Below are 15,979 nucleotides of genomic sequence, written 5' to 3'. Positions count from 1 at the left end.
TGGAAAACAATCAACTTTAATGTGGGAGCATTAAAATCTGTGTTTCCAGAATCCAACTGTGACACTCAGTAACTTCAGGAGTCTCAGTCTAGAATTGTATGCAGTTCTCACTGCTCTAAATACAAGAACACCCGAGCTTCATCACCAAATGGAAATAAAAGTTAATTCATAACCAAAATAACTAAAATCTAATGGATATTTACACTACATGCTGCATACGAATATTACGTGTAGAAGTACAGATACTCATGTTTTCAAATACTCAGGTAAAAGTTGAAGTACTGACTATACATTTTTTTACTCAAGTTTAGGTAAAGAGAGTTTTGGGCTCTGACATTAAGTACATTAAGTAAAAAGTAGTCATTACTACTACCTGTTTTAGTGTCACACTGGTAACCCCATGTCATGTCCTATGGTTTTGGAGGTGAAGAAGAAGAAAAGGAGGAGAGAGAGGACTGGAAGAAGAATAAGATGGTGGAAACTGAAGGAGGAAGAATGTAGTGTTAGATTCAGGAAAGAGGTCAGACAGGGGCTCAGTGGTGGTGAAGAGGTGCTGGATGATTGTGGAACTACTGCAGAAGTGATAAGGGAGACAGCTAGAAAGGTACTTGATGTGACATCTGGAAATAGAAAGGAAGACAAAGAGATGTGGTGGAATGAGGAAGTGCAGGAAAGCAGAAGAAGAAAGAGGTTGGCAAAACAATTGGGATTGACAGAGTGATGAGAAAAGTAGGCAGGAGGACAAGGAGATGCAGCAGGTAAAGAGGGATGTGGTGAAGGACAAAGGAAAAGGCATATGACGAGCTGTAGGAGAAGTTGGACACTAAAGAAGGAGAAAAGGATTTGTACCGATTGGCCAGACAGAGTGACCGAGCTGGGAACGATGTGCTGCAAGTTAGAGCAAGAAAGGATGGAGATGGAAATGTGTTGACTAGTAAGGACAGTGTGTTAAGAAGATGGAGGGAGTATTTTGAGCAGCTGATGAACGAGGAAAGTGAGAGAGAAAGAAGGTTGGATGGTGTGGAGATGGTGAAGCAGGAAGTGGATAGAATGGAGAAAGTGAGAGCAGTGATTAAGAGGATGAAGTGTGGAAAGTCGGTTGGACCAGATGACATACCGGTAGAAGCATGGAGATGTTTCGGAGAGATGCAGTGGAGTTTTTAAAAAGTTTGTTTAACAGGATTTTGGAAGGTGAGAGGATGCCTGAGGAATGGAGAAGGAGTGTGCTGGTACTGATACTTTAAGAATAAGGGAGATGTGCATACCTGCAGTAACTACAGCGAAATTAAGTTGATCAGTCACACCATGAAGTTATGGGAAAGAGTAGGGTTTGAGATTTCCAAAGCTTTAGAAACAGCTTTATAACCTTTTCCAGACTAATAGATTTCAAATACTTTGTATATGTATATGTATATGACACCAAACAGGTGTCTGAGGTATCTGTGGAACTACTTACTGGCTGCAATTTTGTCAGAAAGAAATAATAGATAGATATTGACAATAGTCCAGATTTGAAGTGTCCCAGTGTGATTGTCACTAAAGTGTTCATGTGTTAGGTGTTTTCCTGGTTTAGACTCCGAATGGCCTGTGGGCAGAATCTCCTCCTCATTCTCCCTCTGTTTGCCTTCAAGGATTCGGAAGCACTTTCCTGAACGCAACACAAAAAGAGGACTTCTTTATTGGGATGGCTGATGTCCTCCAATATCTTTCCGGCCCTGGTCCAGCACCGCTTGCTGTACATGTCCTGCAGGTCAGGGAGCTCAGAACACTCAGCTGACTGCACCACCCACTGGTGCCTGCCCTGCATGGTGCATTTCTTTAATCAGAGTGACGATCCCAGCCAACATGTCCATGTGGGCCCCACATGGGCATCACGTGGGCATGGGTCAGAGTGGGCACTTTGATGGGCTGAATGTGGGCCCTAGATTATTCAGGGTTGTGGGCCCCAGTTAGGTGGCCCATTTTGTTTATTCGGGGGCCCTGTATGGGCCACATTTGGGCTATATTTAGCTATATTATTTAATTGATGATAAATTTAATTGATATGTTTTTTGCGTGTTTTATATGATCGAAACAAAAATTTTATATATTAACAATAACATAGTATGAACTTTAGTGAAGAAAAAAAAAAAAGAAAAAATTGCTTGTGCAGCTCACAGAGTCTCCCATTGGCTCCTGTGTTCCTGCCTTCTCATTTTGAAGAAACTGGATCTGTCATCACTCACTACCACTGATCACCTGACCTGACCTGGATAACCTGACATCTCTTTCACGGTAAGAAATTTCATTTAATGTATACTTCTGAAAGATTGTGTGGTAATTAAAGTTACAGGCACGATATAAGATAGGTAAGTGTGGATAGTGAACTGGTTTACCTCAGAGATAATCACCTGTGGAAAACTGAACATTTTTAACGATAAGCAGATAACTAGGACATTGTCTACTAAAATGTGGAAATAACAACTTTTCAAACCATTTTCACCCGTGTTTTCTCCATATAGTGTCTTTATGATAACAGAAGGGTGAAGCAGTAAAAGCACTGTGGAGTGCTCTTTCACTACCTTTATAACGAGTATATACAATACACGGAAAAAAGTTCTGAGGAGATTGTGACAATACTTAACATTATTTTAATGTGATTTAGGTGAAATAGGTAGAGGTGATAAAAAACGTTTATATTTATATAATTTCTAAACATTACTAAAAATATGATACGTTATGATTACGTTAAAAATAATAAATGTCATTTTGAGCTGTTTATAAAGTCAGTCAGATCAGTTAACAGTTTGGGCAAATGGTGAATTAGAAGGTGTTTACCACCTTGTGATTTTTAGTCTTTTTTTATTTTATTTTATTTTATTCATTTTTTTGACTGATAGTCTTATGCTCATGTAACTTGCATGCATACAAATAATGGGTTGTGCCCTGGTTGATGCGGTAGCATGCTCTACTTTATATAAATTTTTTTGCTTAACAGGAAGCCTGAAGCAGAACCATTTGCTGAAAACTGTCAGTAAGAAAGAGCTGGAGAAAGCGCTTGGTAAATGGTTCACAAATGCAAGAGACAGAGAAGGCAACTGTGCTTTGAGAGCTCAGCGGGACCATGATCGGAGGGCGGTACAGCCGGAAGTGTAAGTCATATAACCTATAGCTAGTGCTGCACAATTAATAATATTTTATCCCGATCACTGTTTTTGCCTCTGTTTAATTAAAGGAATACTCCCCCCTGAGATGAAAAAATCCTTGTCTTGCTTTCTATTTCCAGATGTCACACCAAGTACTTTTCTAGCTGCCTCCCTCATCACTTCTGCAGTAGTTGCCCAATCATCCAGCACCTCTTCACCACCACCGAGCCCCTGTCTGACCTCTTCCCTGAACCTCACACTACACTCTTCCTCCTTTAGTTTCCACCATCTTATTCTTCTTTCAGTCCTCACTCTCATCCTCTTCTTCTTCACCTCCAAAACCATCCTACAGACCACCATCCGATGCTGTCTAGCTACACTGTCAACTTCCACCTTCACGATCATCACCCGATCAGAAACTCTCTTCACCTCCACTACACTCTTACTGTACTCTTCCTTCAGAATCACCCCTACACCATTTCTCTTTCCATCCACACCATGATAAAACAGTTTAAACCCACCTCCAATGTTCCTGGCCTTACTCCCTTTCCACTTGGTCTCCTGAACACACAACATATCTACCTTTCTCCTCTCCATCATATCAGCTACCTCTCTCCCTTTACCCATCATAGTACCAACATTTAAAGTACCAACCCTAACCTCCACTCTACTACACTTCTCCTTTCCCTGCCGTCTCTGTAGACGTCTTCCTCCTCTCCTTCTCCTCCTTCGGCCAACAGTAGCCCAATTTCCACCGGTACCCTGTCGGCTAACTATACTTGTGGCGGTCGTTGTTAACCCGGGCCTCGACCGATCCGGTATGAAATTCTCATTTGTGATCCGCATATTTGATTTGGCACATGTTTTACGCTGGATGCCCTTCCTAACGCAACCCTCCCCATTTACCCGGGCTTGGGACCGGCACTAAGAGTGCACTGGCTTGTGCATCCATAATGGCTGGGTTAAATAACCTATATAGAACAGTGGTATGAAATAAGATGTACAATCATTTCTTCAGTGTAAATCAAGTGCTTTGCAGTCATGCCACATTAAAAAAGCATTTCACTGCCCTGTAACAACCATAAGCTTTACTCAAGGCAGAGAATCAGAGAAGGTCCTAAAAGCATCATTATCTGATAAGCATTTCCAAGTCCATTTTTTTTTTACTTTGCCAGAAATGTGAGAAAATCTGAAAATCTAATTGTATCTAGCACAAGGTGCATTAATGTTTGTAACTGTGCCTTCAAAAGGTCACATCAAAAGGCTGTATATGTACAAGATTATGTTGCGATTAGGATTTTTCCTGGCAAATGAACTAAAAGAATAAGAATTTGGTTGTTTATTCAGATTGGACTGCAGATAAATAAAAGTTTTTCTTATCACACCATAACAGACTGCAAAATTAACCAAAGAAAATGTAATGCTTGTTTATTTTGTTTTTTGTAGTTATGGACCTTGTTGTTTATCGCAGTAGATACGAGCTTCGAACCAGAAAGACTTGAGTCTTTATACTCAACTAAAGTGAAATATTGAGCCTATTTCCACTTTGAGAAACTCGTCTTGCTCTCGCCTCGACTCGCCATTACTGCCGCACAGACCTGAATAAACGGAGACACGCCCACAGTGCATCTTCTTCCTGTTTACAGTGGTTTATCCACAAATCCTACAATACGTCGCTGCTGTAAACAGGTTAGTGTTTGGTGAACTGGGATATTTGTATGCTGGTATGCTGTCGTCCCCTCACATTCACACGTTCCCTCAGGTTTGTTGACGGTGGTGTGGTGGGTCGTCTCTTATCCCAGAGATCCCTCATGTCTGTATTACCTTCTGGTTCTCCCTTTTAGTTATGCTGCCATAGCGAGTCTTGCCGGAGTCCAAACTGTACAGTGACATTAACTTTCATACAACAATAAGGACAGTTAATAATCCATATCCTTTTCTTTCTGTCACCCTCTCTCTCTCTCTCTCTCTCTCTCTCTCTCTCTCTCTCGTTAAACTTGCTCCTGAGGCGCCAGTGACCATTGTTCCATGCTGTATATAAATCTAGGATTATGCTTGTTATTTTCTATGAGGGTGGAGAAATATGCTGATCTAGCAGCACTAAGAGAATTTCTATAATTTAGGAGGCTCTCCTTCCATGCTATTTGAAATACTATTAATTTTGTTTGACGCCATTTACGTTTTAATTTTCGAGTGGTCTGTTTTAAGGTACGAGAATGATCATTATACCACTGTGCTAATTTTTTCTCCCTGATCATTTTGGTCTTAAGGGGAGCTACATCATCTAGAGCAGGGGTGGGCAATTAATTTTTAGAAGGGGCCACATGAGAAACCTGAATTGTGTCAGAGGGCCACACCAACGATAATATTTTAGGGATGCACCGAAATGAAAATTCTTGGCCGAAACCAAAAACCAAAAATGAGGAAACCAAGGCCAAAACCAAAAACCGAAAGAAAAGATTGTCAATTATTAGAACCATTGCATTTATGGCTATGAGTGTGTACTAACCTCACTAAAATCAAATGCATTGCAATTCAAAGAATAAATCAATTACAAAAGTGTTTTATTTATTATTATAAATTATTGTTATTTATTTGTTACCATTCATAGTATTGACAGACAGGCAGCAGTCAATTATTATTAGCAACGGTTTGTTAAACGAAAATAATTGGCCGCCGAACATTTGGAAGCCCATTCAAGTGAATGGAACGTTCTAATCTACAGCATTAAGAAGAGCTGTGTAATAAATAATATTATATTATAATAATTATTATTTTCGGGATCCACTGGCGACCACTGATCTAAGGCAATGAATTCCATATTTTTTGTGTTATGCCTTTTGCCTTGGCACCATCACTGGAAAACTTTCCTGCCTTTTCAAAAACGTCCTCTACAGACAGAGTGCGCATGCTCAGATTGACTTTACTTTTCTGTGCCGCGTTCTTCTTATATTTCTCACAGCGCGGCCCATAACAGTTCAGAGTCTGCGGAATAACCCAAATAACCGAGTCCGGGAGAAGAGGACGGTATAATCCCAGGTGCGTCTGGAAAGAGACGCAGCCCACTAGGTCCGGAGTTTGGAGGAATGACCCAAACGGAGGAATCCGGGAAAAAAGATAAGTAACAACCACGGTGCGTCTGGAAAGAGACGCGGTCCGCAAAGTCCGAGTCCGAACGCGAGTCGGGAAAGTTAAATCCAAGGTGCGCCTGGAAAGCGGCGCGGTCCACGTGCAGTGAGAGAGCGAATGTCCGAGTTGAACGGTGTATGGAGCGGGAAGGCATACGCGAGCTCACAGTAAGACGTGAGTCACGCACACCGGCATGAACACGCAGGAACATACACGAGCACACAACCTATCACCGATATGAACACACATGAACGGGTAATAAAGGACTGCGAGTGTGTGTGCAGTGAGTGTTCTTATAGGCAGTGAGATTAGCGTGTAGATGAAAGTCAGGTGTGTGTTGTTAGTGCGAAGGAGAGGACCTCCTTGTGGGCGCGGGAAGGAGCGAGAAGGAGCAGGGCATTCTCCGAAGCACCGAGGTTGACAGCCGCCGAAGGGGGCGTGGCAGGGGGATTCTTGACAGATCTAGAGTATGACGTAATGTTGATTCTAGGTATTCAGTGGCCCAGTCAAGCTCTGCAGGGTCAGACGGAGATCTATTTAATATCGTAATTTCTGGAAGATTATTGATAAAACGCGCTGCTGTAGCTGACGTGAAAGTACGCTTAACACGATAACGTGGTGAGGTAGTAATGCAATGACTGAGGCAGATTTTAAAAGAGATGAGATAATAGTCTAAAATAGCTTCAGACTGTGGAATTATGACTAACTTTTATTTTTTTTAATCCAAATGTAACAACAATTCGAGAGTGTGTCCACCACTATGAGTGGGTCCTTTAACATTCTGATTAAATACAACTGAATTTAGAATGGACACAACTGCTGCTCTTAGGGAGTCTTCCTGATTATCAAAATGAATATTAGTCACCAATAATTAATGCTTTGTCTAAAGCAGTAGCTAAATTTGTGATGAAATCTGCAAATTCTATGGGAAAATTGGCTCTAGACAGTCACTTGTTAACTAGTGCTGTTCTGAGACTATGACCTATACTACAAGAAATCAAAGCAGCACCTTCCCGAGTGGGATGGATACCGTCCCGCCCTAACAGGCCAGCCTTGCCCTCAAAAATGCTCCAATTATTAATGAAGCCCATATTGTTTTTGGAGCACCACTCGGACATCCAGCAGTTCAGCGACCATAACCTGCTGTAGGCTACATCGCCACGTCGCATTGGGATGGGGCCAGAGCATGTTACTGCATCAGACATTGCCTTCGCTAATGTACACACCTCTATAATATTACTCTTGGTAACCTCTGACTGTCGAAGGCGTATATTATTAGCTCCTGTGTGAAAAACTATCTTAGAGAACCTGTGTTTCCTAAGAACCTAAGCTGACCTGCTATGTCCCCATATACACATAACCTGTGCTGCTGGTGCCCCTAAAGGTCTAGCTAATTTCACATGCCTCAGAATGGAGTCTCCTAAATCCAGAGCTCTTTCAGGTTTCTCAGCTGGTACTTCACTGAGGAGAGCAAACCTGTTGGACACGTAAAGTGGAGAGGAACGGTGCTCCCGTGGGCGAGCCTTAGCGTTAGCTTTGGCTTTGCGTGTATGCCGCCGAGCCGTCACCCACTCGCCCCACTGCGAGGGCTCTAATGCCGGAGTCAGGGGAATACTAAATTCACCTGGGGCATTCAGACTTTCCCCTGCAGAACCTGGACTGCTCTCGCACTCACTACTTCTCTCTAGACTCTGGATGCGCTCCCCTAATGCTAAGATCTTCTCCGTCAAAGAGCAAACTAGCTTACGCTTCTCACAGATAAAATTATCGCTAACAACGGAGAAAGACTAACTAAACATGTCGCACTTCACAAACTGAATGAACTGGAGGTTCGCCATAGCAGAGAAATTACGTACCTTAATGTGGTTACTGTAGTGTGTGTTCGTAGTTCTGGTTGGAATGTCCTCCGCTCACTGCTTTCGAACCCTTAAACAGGGAAAAAAAGTGCTCTTCCGAAAGCAAAAATAGACGAGACAGAGCCAATGGAAAATAAAGGATGCAGTAAAATCAAAAAGATATTTTGATATTTTAACGGATATTTATTCCGTTGCTATGCTGATGATACACAGCTGTATATTTCAGCAAAGCCAGATGAGAGAGATCAGCTTAACAATGTTGAGTGTGTAAAGGACATTAGACAGTGGATGCTTGATAACTTTCTTCTGCTCAACTCTCGCAAACTTTCCTATTATGTAGCATCTCTGGATGGTGTTTCTGTCTCAGTGTGTACAGCAGTCAAAGACCTTGGTGTTATTATTGACCCTAGTCTTTTCTTTAAGGCTCACGTGAATAATATCACCAGGATCGCCTTCTTTCACCTTAGAAATATTGCTAAAATATGATGTCGTTACAGGATGCAGAAAAACTAGTTCATGCTTTTGTTACTTCTAGATTAGACTACTGTAACGCTTTACTGTCTGGGTGTGCGAGTAAGTGCATAAATAAGCTTCAGTTAGTTCAGAATGCAGCAGCAAGAGTCCTCACTAGATCTAGGAAATATGACCACATCACTCCTGTTTTAATCAGTCTACACTGGCTCCCAATTACATCTCGCATTGATTATACAATACTACTACTGACGTATAAAGCACTTAACAGTCTCGCACCGCAGTATCTGAGTGAACTTCTGTACCAGTATGATCCTCCACGCCTACTTAGATCAAAAGGTGCAGGTTATCTGTTGGTTCCTCAAATAATGAAGACTACAGCAGGGGGCAGATCTTTCTCTTATAAAGCCCCACAGTTATGGAACAGCCTTCCAATCAGTGTTCGGGACTCAGACACAGTCTCAGTGTTCAAGTCGAGGTTGAAAACACATTTATTTAGTCAAGCCTTTGATCAGTAGATTTTTTCTTAGGTAAAGGTGGATATCTGGAGGGAACATGGATATAGAATGTTCGTTGACGGTGGTGTGGTAGGTCGTCTCTTATCCCAGAGATCCCTCATGTCTGTGTTACCTTCTGGTTCTCTCTGCTTCGCTCTCTCTCTCTCTCTCTCTCGGTCAAGTTAAACATGCTCCTGAGGCTCCAGTGACCACTGTTCCTGCCCCTCTCCCCTCGGTGGATCTTCCCACTTCGTCCTTTGTGCAGCTTGGGACGGTTTCTCATCAACACCTTGGGTGATTCCATAAAATTCCAGAGTAAGAACGGGCGCTTTGAGGATAGATTGGACTGTAGTTAATGTCAACAGTCTCCTACACTGACTCAGGTCTACTTTTCGCTTCTGATCATCATCACTGTACCCTACAACATTGTATATCTGCTACAAATGGACATTCGGTGCAACCCAGATGAGGATGGGTTCCCTCTTGAGTCTGGTTCCTCTGAAGGTGTCTTCCTTATGCCATCTCGGGGAGTTTTTCTTTGCCACAGTCGCCACAGGCTTGCTCATCAGGGACAAACTTACTTATAAAGAACATCTTCACTTTTAATCACCACATTATCTGTGTAAAGCTGCTTTGAGACAATGTTCATTGTTAAAAGCGCTATACAAAAAAATGAATTGAATTGAATTAATAAGAGGCCACACTCTTTTTCTCCTGAGAAACTGTTCTGGGCCAGGGAAAAGGTCTCTCAAAACATCAAAGGGTGTGGAGCAAGGCCTCATCAATGTTGGCAGCTGTAAAGACAAACCAAATATTAATTGTCCTTTTACCCTTTTTTAACCTTATTTCTTCTTTCAGGTTATTAATTGACCATGATGTTACTGCATGCCGAGGTGCAAGTGCTGCAAACTAAGTGCTCTTCCGCCATACAATATAGTTCTCTTTTTTTATTCGCTTAAATAATCTCCACGTTTTATTTTGTGGCACTATACTTACTCGTGTAACTACTCATGTAACAGTCTTTAAATAGGGAACACATGGAAGTGTTTGGTGGCGTCTAAATTCATCCCTGATTGGATCCTAAGGAATGAATGGGGCTAGGTTAAATGCTAACACATTCACGACAGGCTGCACAAAGATGAAGTGAAAAAAGACAGGGATTTATTGTTTAGTCTAAATTGAGGTAAGAACATAATAAAATATTGAAAAACGGTGTAGTTTTCCTTTAACATTGTGTTGGATTTTTATCATACCCAAACGAAACTTAATTCTTGGATAGGTTTTCCATACGATCTGCGATGCCTGTAGGCCTTTCTGATCAGGGAAGAATCACACCGCACACAGCAAATGCTTCCTCTTCAGTTTATTGCTGGCAGCAGAACGTATATATACACATAAAGAGAAAAGAAACCTGACCTAGTTGTTTCCTGTTTAGACAAGAGGATATACTAGCCGGAGTTGTGTGGGTCCAGATAAGACTCCCTGTTTACCTTACAGACTAACATCGTAAATATTCTATACTAATATTCGACACTGAGCAGACAAAGGAATGTGTGTGAAACAGTGTGAAAACCATCTTAACACTAACAATGGCCACTTAAAATCATTTATGATTTAGCATCACACACCAAAACATAGGATGTTCATCCGGGGAACAGAACTGGTGACACAAACTGCAAATGAAAAGATAAAGACAAACAAAAACATACAGATTCCATTTCATTCTTTCCCTAAATGCATATAATCCTTCATCATCACCACTCCAATTGAGGCCTTTATGGCCTGTCTTACCATCGTCATTAAACATAGCAACATACAAAGTATAATTCCAACAATCAATAAAAAAATCATTCCCAAAACAAAATAGTGTTCAACACTTGTAAACAAACTCTTAATCTTCTCAAAAAAACTTCTTTCAGCAGTTGTTTCACGTTCACCAAGACGTCATGAGACATTTGTTTCTCAGTGCTTGTTCAATATGTCTATTAGCAGTATTATAAGGTATACATAACAGTTTTTCCTCTCTGAATAATGTGTTCAAAGAGAATAAGAAAAATCTGGAGTCTAGTTACAACTATGCACATATTGTTATAGAATTTAGACCTAGAGCAGGTATCAGGGTAAGCTAAACAAAACAGTTAAGTGAGTCAGATCTTCACCCCGGAGGTGGCCCCCTTTCTACTATAAAGAACGGATCTTTCCGTGGGCTTTCAATTGTTTCAGCCCTGAATACTCACTTAGGCAGGCTTCTTAGTCCAACAGACCAATTAGTGCACAGATTAAGTGGGTGCTGTTTTGATCCTGCTTGCATGTATCCACTGTGGCTGATAATCAGTCAGAACTCCAGTTCTGGTTACAGTTAGAACAGTCGCTGGACCCAGATACTTCGGCTCACCGACCTTGGTAGGCTTCAGACTTCGTATCAGGACCTGCTGATTAGGCACAAAAGGGTGTGTTGGCTTATCTGTGAGCGGGGAAGAGTTAGTGAGACATCAGCACTGATAGAATTCAATTTCTCAACCAGGGCAGAAACGTAGTCATCCACCATCACTTCCAGGTTACCTAAGGAAGAAATGCCAGTGCGTCCCCTGACCAATGGGGTCGGGAAAGGCCGGCCCATTAGAATTTCAAAAGGTGACAGTTTAGTAGTTGAAGATGGGGTCATTCTCATTTCTGTGAGTACTGCCGGGAGAACAACAGTCCAATTTCGGCCTGTTTCAAAGCAGGCTTTAGTAATACTTTCCTTAATGGTTCTGTTTGTTCTTTCTACCACTCCAGCTGACTGTGGGTGATAGGGAATATTAAAATGCCAGTCAATTGCTAAGCTTTTAGCCAAAAGTTGTGTTACCTTTGAAGCAAAAGGTGTGCCATTATCACTTTCAATCACACTAGGAATACCAAACCTAGAGATGATCTCTTTTGTTAATATTTTGACAACCGTTTTAGCATTCTCTGTCGCACATGCAAATGCTTCTGGCCACTTACTGAATCTGTCAACTATAACCAACAGGTATCTCAAATTTCCTACAGCTGGCATATGTGTAAAATCTATCTGTAGGTGTTGGAAAGGGGCTTCAGGAAAAGTAAGCGCAGTATGTTGTACAGGTTGATGTACGTTAGTTTTGGCACAAGTCAAACATGAATCCAACACTAGCTTGGTTGTTTTAGCTACATCAGCAATACAGTATAATGCGTTTATAGCCTGCATGACTTTAGCTATGCTAATGTGTGACATCCCATGGTAATGCTTCACCAACACTATTAAGGCTAGTTTAGGCAGAGCAATTTTGCCATCTACATCTCTAATGATACCAGCAGAATCTGATTTACATTGTTTGGAAGCCCAATACTTGATGTCCTCCTCAGTAGGCTGACTCTGAAGTATTTTTAGGTCAATGTCTGGTATATTGGAGATATGTGACATCATCAAGATCTCAGGATTTGTATCTACTGTGTCCAAATCTACTGGTTGTTTTGCTGCTTCCTTAGCTACTTTATCCGCTAACGTATTTCCCTGAATTTCCTCTGAATCACCTACGGCATGTCCTTTAACCTTCACTATGGCCACTTTGGCAGGGAGTTGAACAGCTTCTAAAAGGTCGCCTATGAGATTAAAATGTGGTAATGATTTAGCTTCAACTATTACATCAGGTAATCTTACAACCGCATATCCACATAAATACACACCATCAGAAGGTTTTGAACATGAACCATCTACTTATAGACAATCCCCCTCTTCCAGGGCCGTATCTAAAAGATCGGGCCTACAAGAGGTCTCTTGTTCAATGTGTTTAAGGCAATCATGTGTGTCGTCAAAACCATCTAAGTCAATATCGTCTAGCAGATCACGCAGAGCTACTACAGCTGAATGCGGCTGAGAAGACGGCTTAATAGTCAAGTTTTCCATTACCAAGAGCGTGGTCTCATAACCAGATCTACGTTGTGCCGTCATATGTTGTGTGTTGAGGTTGTGTAAAATAGTTGTTACCTGATGTGAGGTGTACAGTATCAAAGGATGTGACAGCACCGTTTTTTCTCAGCATCCCGGACCATCAGAGCCGCAGCAGCCACTGCACGCAAGCACAAGGGGAACCCTGCTATGTTGTCTAAAGATTTGGAAAGATACGCAACAGGGCGATATCTGTCACCGTGTTCCTGGGCTAGGATCCCCGCAGCCGTACCACCACATTCGTGCACATATAGGTGAAAAGGCTTAGAATAATTCGGAAGACCTAGAGCTGGGGCAGACTGTATAGCCTTCTTGAGGGCAGCAAAACTGTCAGTCATTTCATGAGTCCACAGAATGAGATGTGATGGAGCAGCTTTGTGATCAACAGCACTACGCAAAACTTTATCATGCTGTGCGCAGTCAGGGATCCATGCTCGACAGTAGTTCACTAGTCCCAAGAAGCTCTGCATCTGTTTCACAGTCTGAGATCTTGAAAACCTAGTCACAAGCTGTACTCGGTCCTGCGATATCTTACGTTGGCCTTCTGAGATCACACGGCCCAGATATGAGACCTTTCTCTTCACCCACTGTAGTTTCTGGTGTGAAGCTTTAAATCCAGCCTGAGCCAGGACATTGCAGACAATCACTGATGCTTTGTGGCAGTCCTGCTCAGTCAGTCCTGTGACAAGGATGTCATCTGCGTATTGAAGAATGCAGGTTGTTTCTGGAAGGTGTATATCAGCCAATGTTCTGTGCACTACAGCGGAGAATACGGCTGGCGAGTCAACAAAACCCTGAGGAAGATGGGTCCAGGTGAATTGACATCCCCTATAGGTAAATGCAAAAAGCGGCTGCGTCTCTGAGGCCAAAGGGACACTGAAAAAAGCAGAACAAAGATGAATCACAGTAAAAAATCTGTGAGTCGCTGGTATAGAGTTAACAATGGTAGCTACATCGGAATAACTAATTTATTAATCTCACGAAAATCTTGTATTAGCCTCCGGCATTTTTTATCTGCCTTCAAGACGGGATTAATCAGTGTGTTATATGGTGTATGTGTCTTGATCAAAACACCTTGTGACAATAAATTGTCAATAACTGGAGCAATGCCAACATTCTTCTCTTTTGACAATGGATATTGTTTAACAAAAATCAGATGGTGTGTTTTGCTTTGAGGATGTTGATGGAGAAGTATAGAGAAGGACAGAAGGAATTGCATTGTGTATTTGTGGATTTAAAGAAAGCGTATGACAGAGTGCCAAGAGAGGAGTTGTGGTATTGTATGAGGAAGTCAGGTGTGTCAGAGAAGTATGTGAGGGTGGTGCAGGACATGTACGAGGACAGTGTGATGGCAGTGAAGTGTGCAGTAGGTACGACAGACTGGTTCAGGGTGAAGGTTGGTCTGCATCAAGGATCGGCCCTAAGCCCTTTCCTGTTTGCAGTGGTGATGGACAGGTTGACGGATGAGGTCAGACAGGAGTCTCCCTGGACTATGATGTTTGCGGATGATATTGTGATTTGTGGTGAGAGTAGGGAGCAGGTTGAGAAGAGCCTGGAGAGCTGGAGTGACGAGGATGGACAAGATTAGAAATGAGTTTATTAGAGGGACAGCGCATGTAGGATGTTTTGGTGACAAGGTGAGGGAGGCGAGATTGAGATGGTTTGGACATGTGCAGAGGAGGGACATGAATTATATTGGCCGAAGAATGCTGAGGATGGAGCCACCAGGTAGGAGGAAAAGAGGAAGGCCAAGGAGGAGGTTCATGGATGTGGTGAGGGAAGACATGCAGGTAGTTGGTGTGAAAGAGGCAGATGTAGAGGACAGGGTGGTGTGGAGACGGATGATCCGCTGTGGTGACCCCTAATGGGAGCAGCCGAAAGAAGAAGAAGAAGAAGGATGGTGTGTTTTCATGAGTGCATGATACGGTTTTACCTGGATTAACTCTGCCTCATCTTTGTGAGAGGCCCATAATTTAGGGTTAACTTCACCTAAATTTGGTTTATCAGGCAGGGCCTCTGTACTACTTTGAAAAAAATCTTCCGGATGTGGCTGTGGCTCGGTTGAGAGCATGAGGACAGAAGGAAAAGACAGTGAGACATTGGTTTAAAAAAACAGGATCTCCATTCCCATTTTATGCATCATATCTCTTCCTAAAAGGTTTAAAGGCGAGTTTGGAATTATTGTAAAACTATGATAAAAATTTGTACCAGTCGGTGTCACTACAGGCAAAAGGTGAGTTACAGGACATGAAATTGGAAATCTATCTATTCCCTAAAAGATGAACTTCCCCTTTTCTCCTAGGACCTCCTCCTTGAGTTTTGTGCTGAGGCTGAAATGCACCACTTCCTGTTGCAGTGCAGAGCATAACGGGTTAACTTAACCTGGAGCATAGTAGAAACCTCTAGCAGCTTCTAAATCTCTAGGAAAAGGTATCTAGATGTAATACAATTTCACTCCATAATGCCAAATAGGTTAAATAAGGATTAGTTCAATTACCGGCACAATTCCTATACATCCAATCTTTGGGATTTTCTTCCGGCAATGGGCGAGAAATGTTATGACCCATCTTCTTAACACAGAACAAAGAACAGACACACAACACTTAATACACAGACAATACACACAACACTAGGCACTAGGGGGATCGCAGTCTTCAAACAAAAAAGTAATCCAATCTCTCCAATTGAATCACAAACTTTGTTAGCTAGGAGAAAAAAATAGACTATAAAGCCAAAACAAGATTGAAGTCTTTTGAAAAATTTTAAAGTCTTTTCAAAATGTCCGTTTTTCTTTAGTTCCTTTTCACTTTTCTCTCCCTTTTTTTTTTTTTTTTTTTAACAAAAAATTTTTCATTTATCTATTTTTTTCGGGCATATAAATTATCGTGGATTCTTTTGGATACTTCAGACAATATCGCCTATATTAGACAGACCGTAAAAAACGTCTTCTAA

At 41.8% G+C, this 15,979-nt stretch overlaps 1 pseudogene; it reads right to left on the bottom strand.

The window, feature by feature from the left end:
* LOC124402553 overlaps positions 1-15,979 on the bottom strand; it is a 311,654-nt pseudogene that overhangs the window by 172,311 nt on the left and 123,364 nt on the right.

This window comes from Silurus meridionalis, chromosome 19 (assembly GCF_014805685.1).
Source record: "Silurus meridionalis isolate SWU-2019-XX chromosome 19, ASM1480568v1, whole genome shotgun sequence".
In the NCBI taxonomy this organism is placed as follows: domain Eukaryota; kingdom Metazoa; phylum Chordata; class Actinopteri; order Siluriformes; family Siluridae; genus Silurus; species Silurus meridionalis.
The sequence above is the reverse complement of the archived record's forward strand: the minus strand, read 5'-3'. Positions and strand labels throughout refer to the sequence as shown.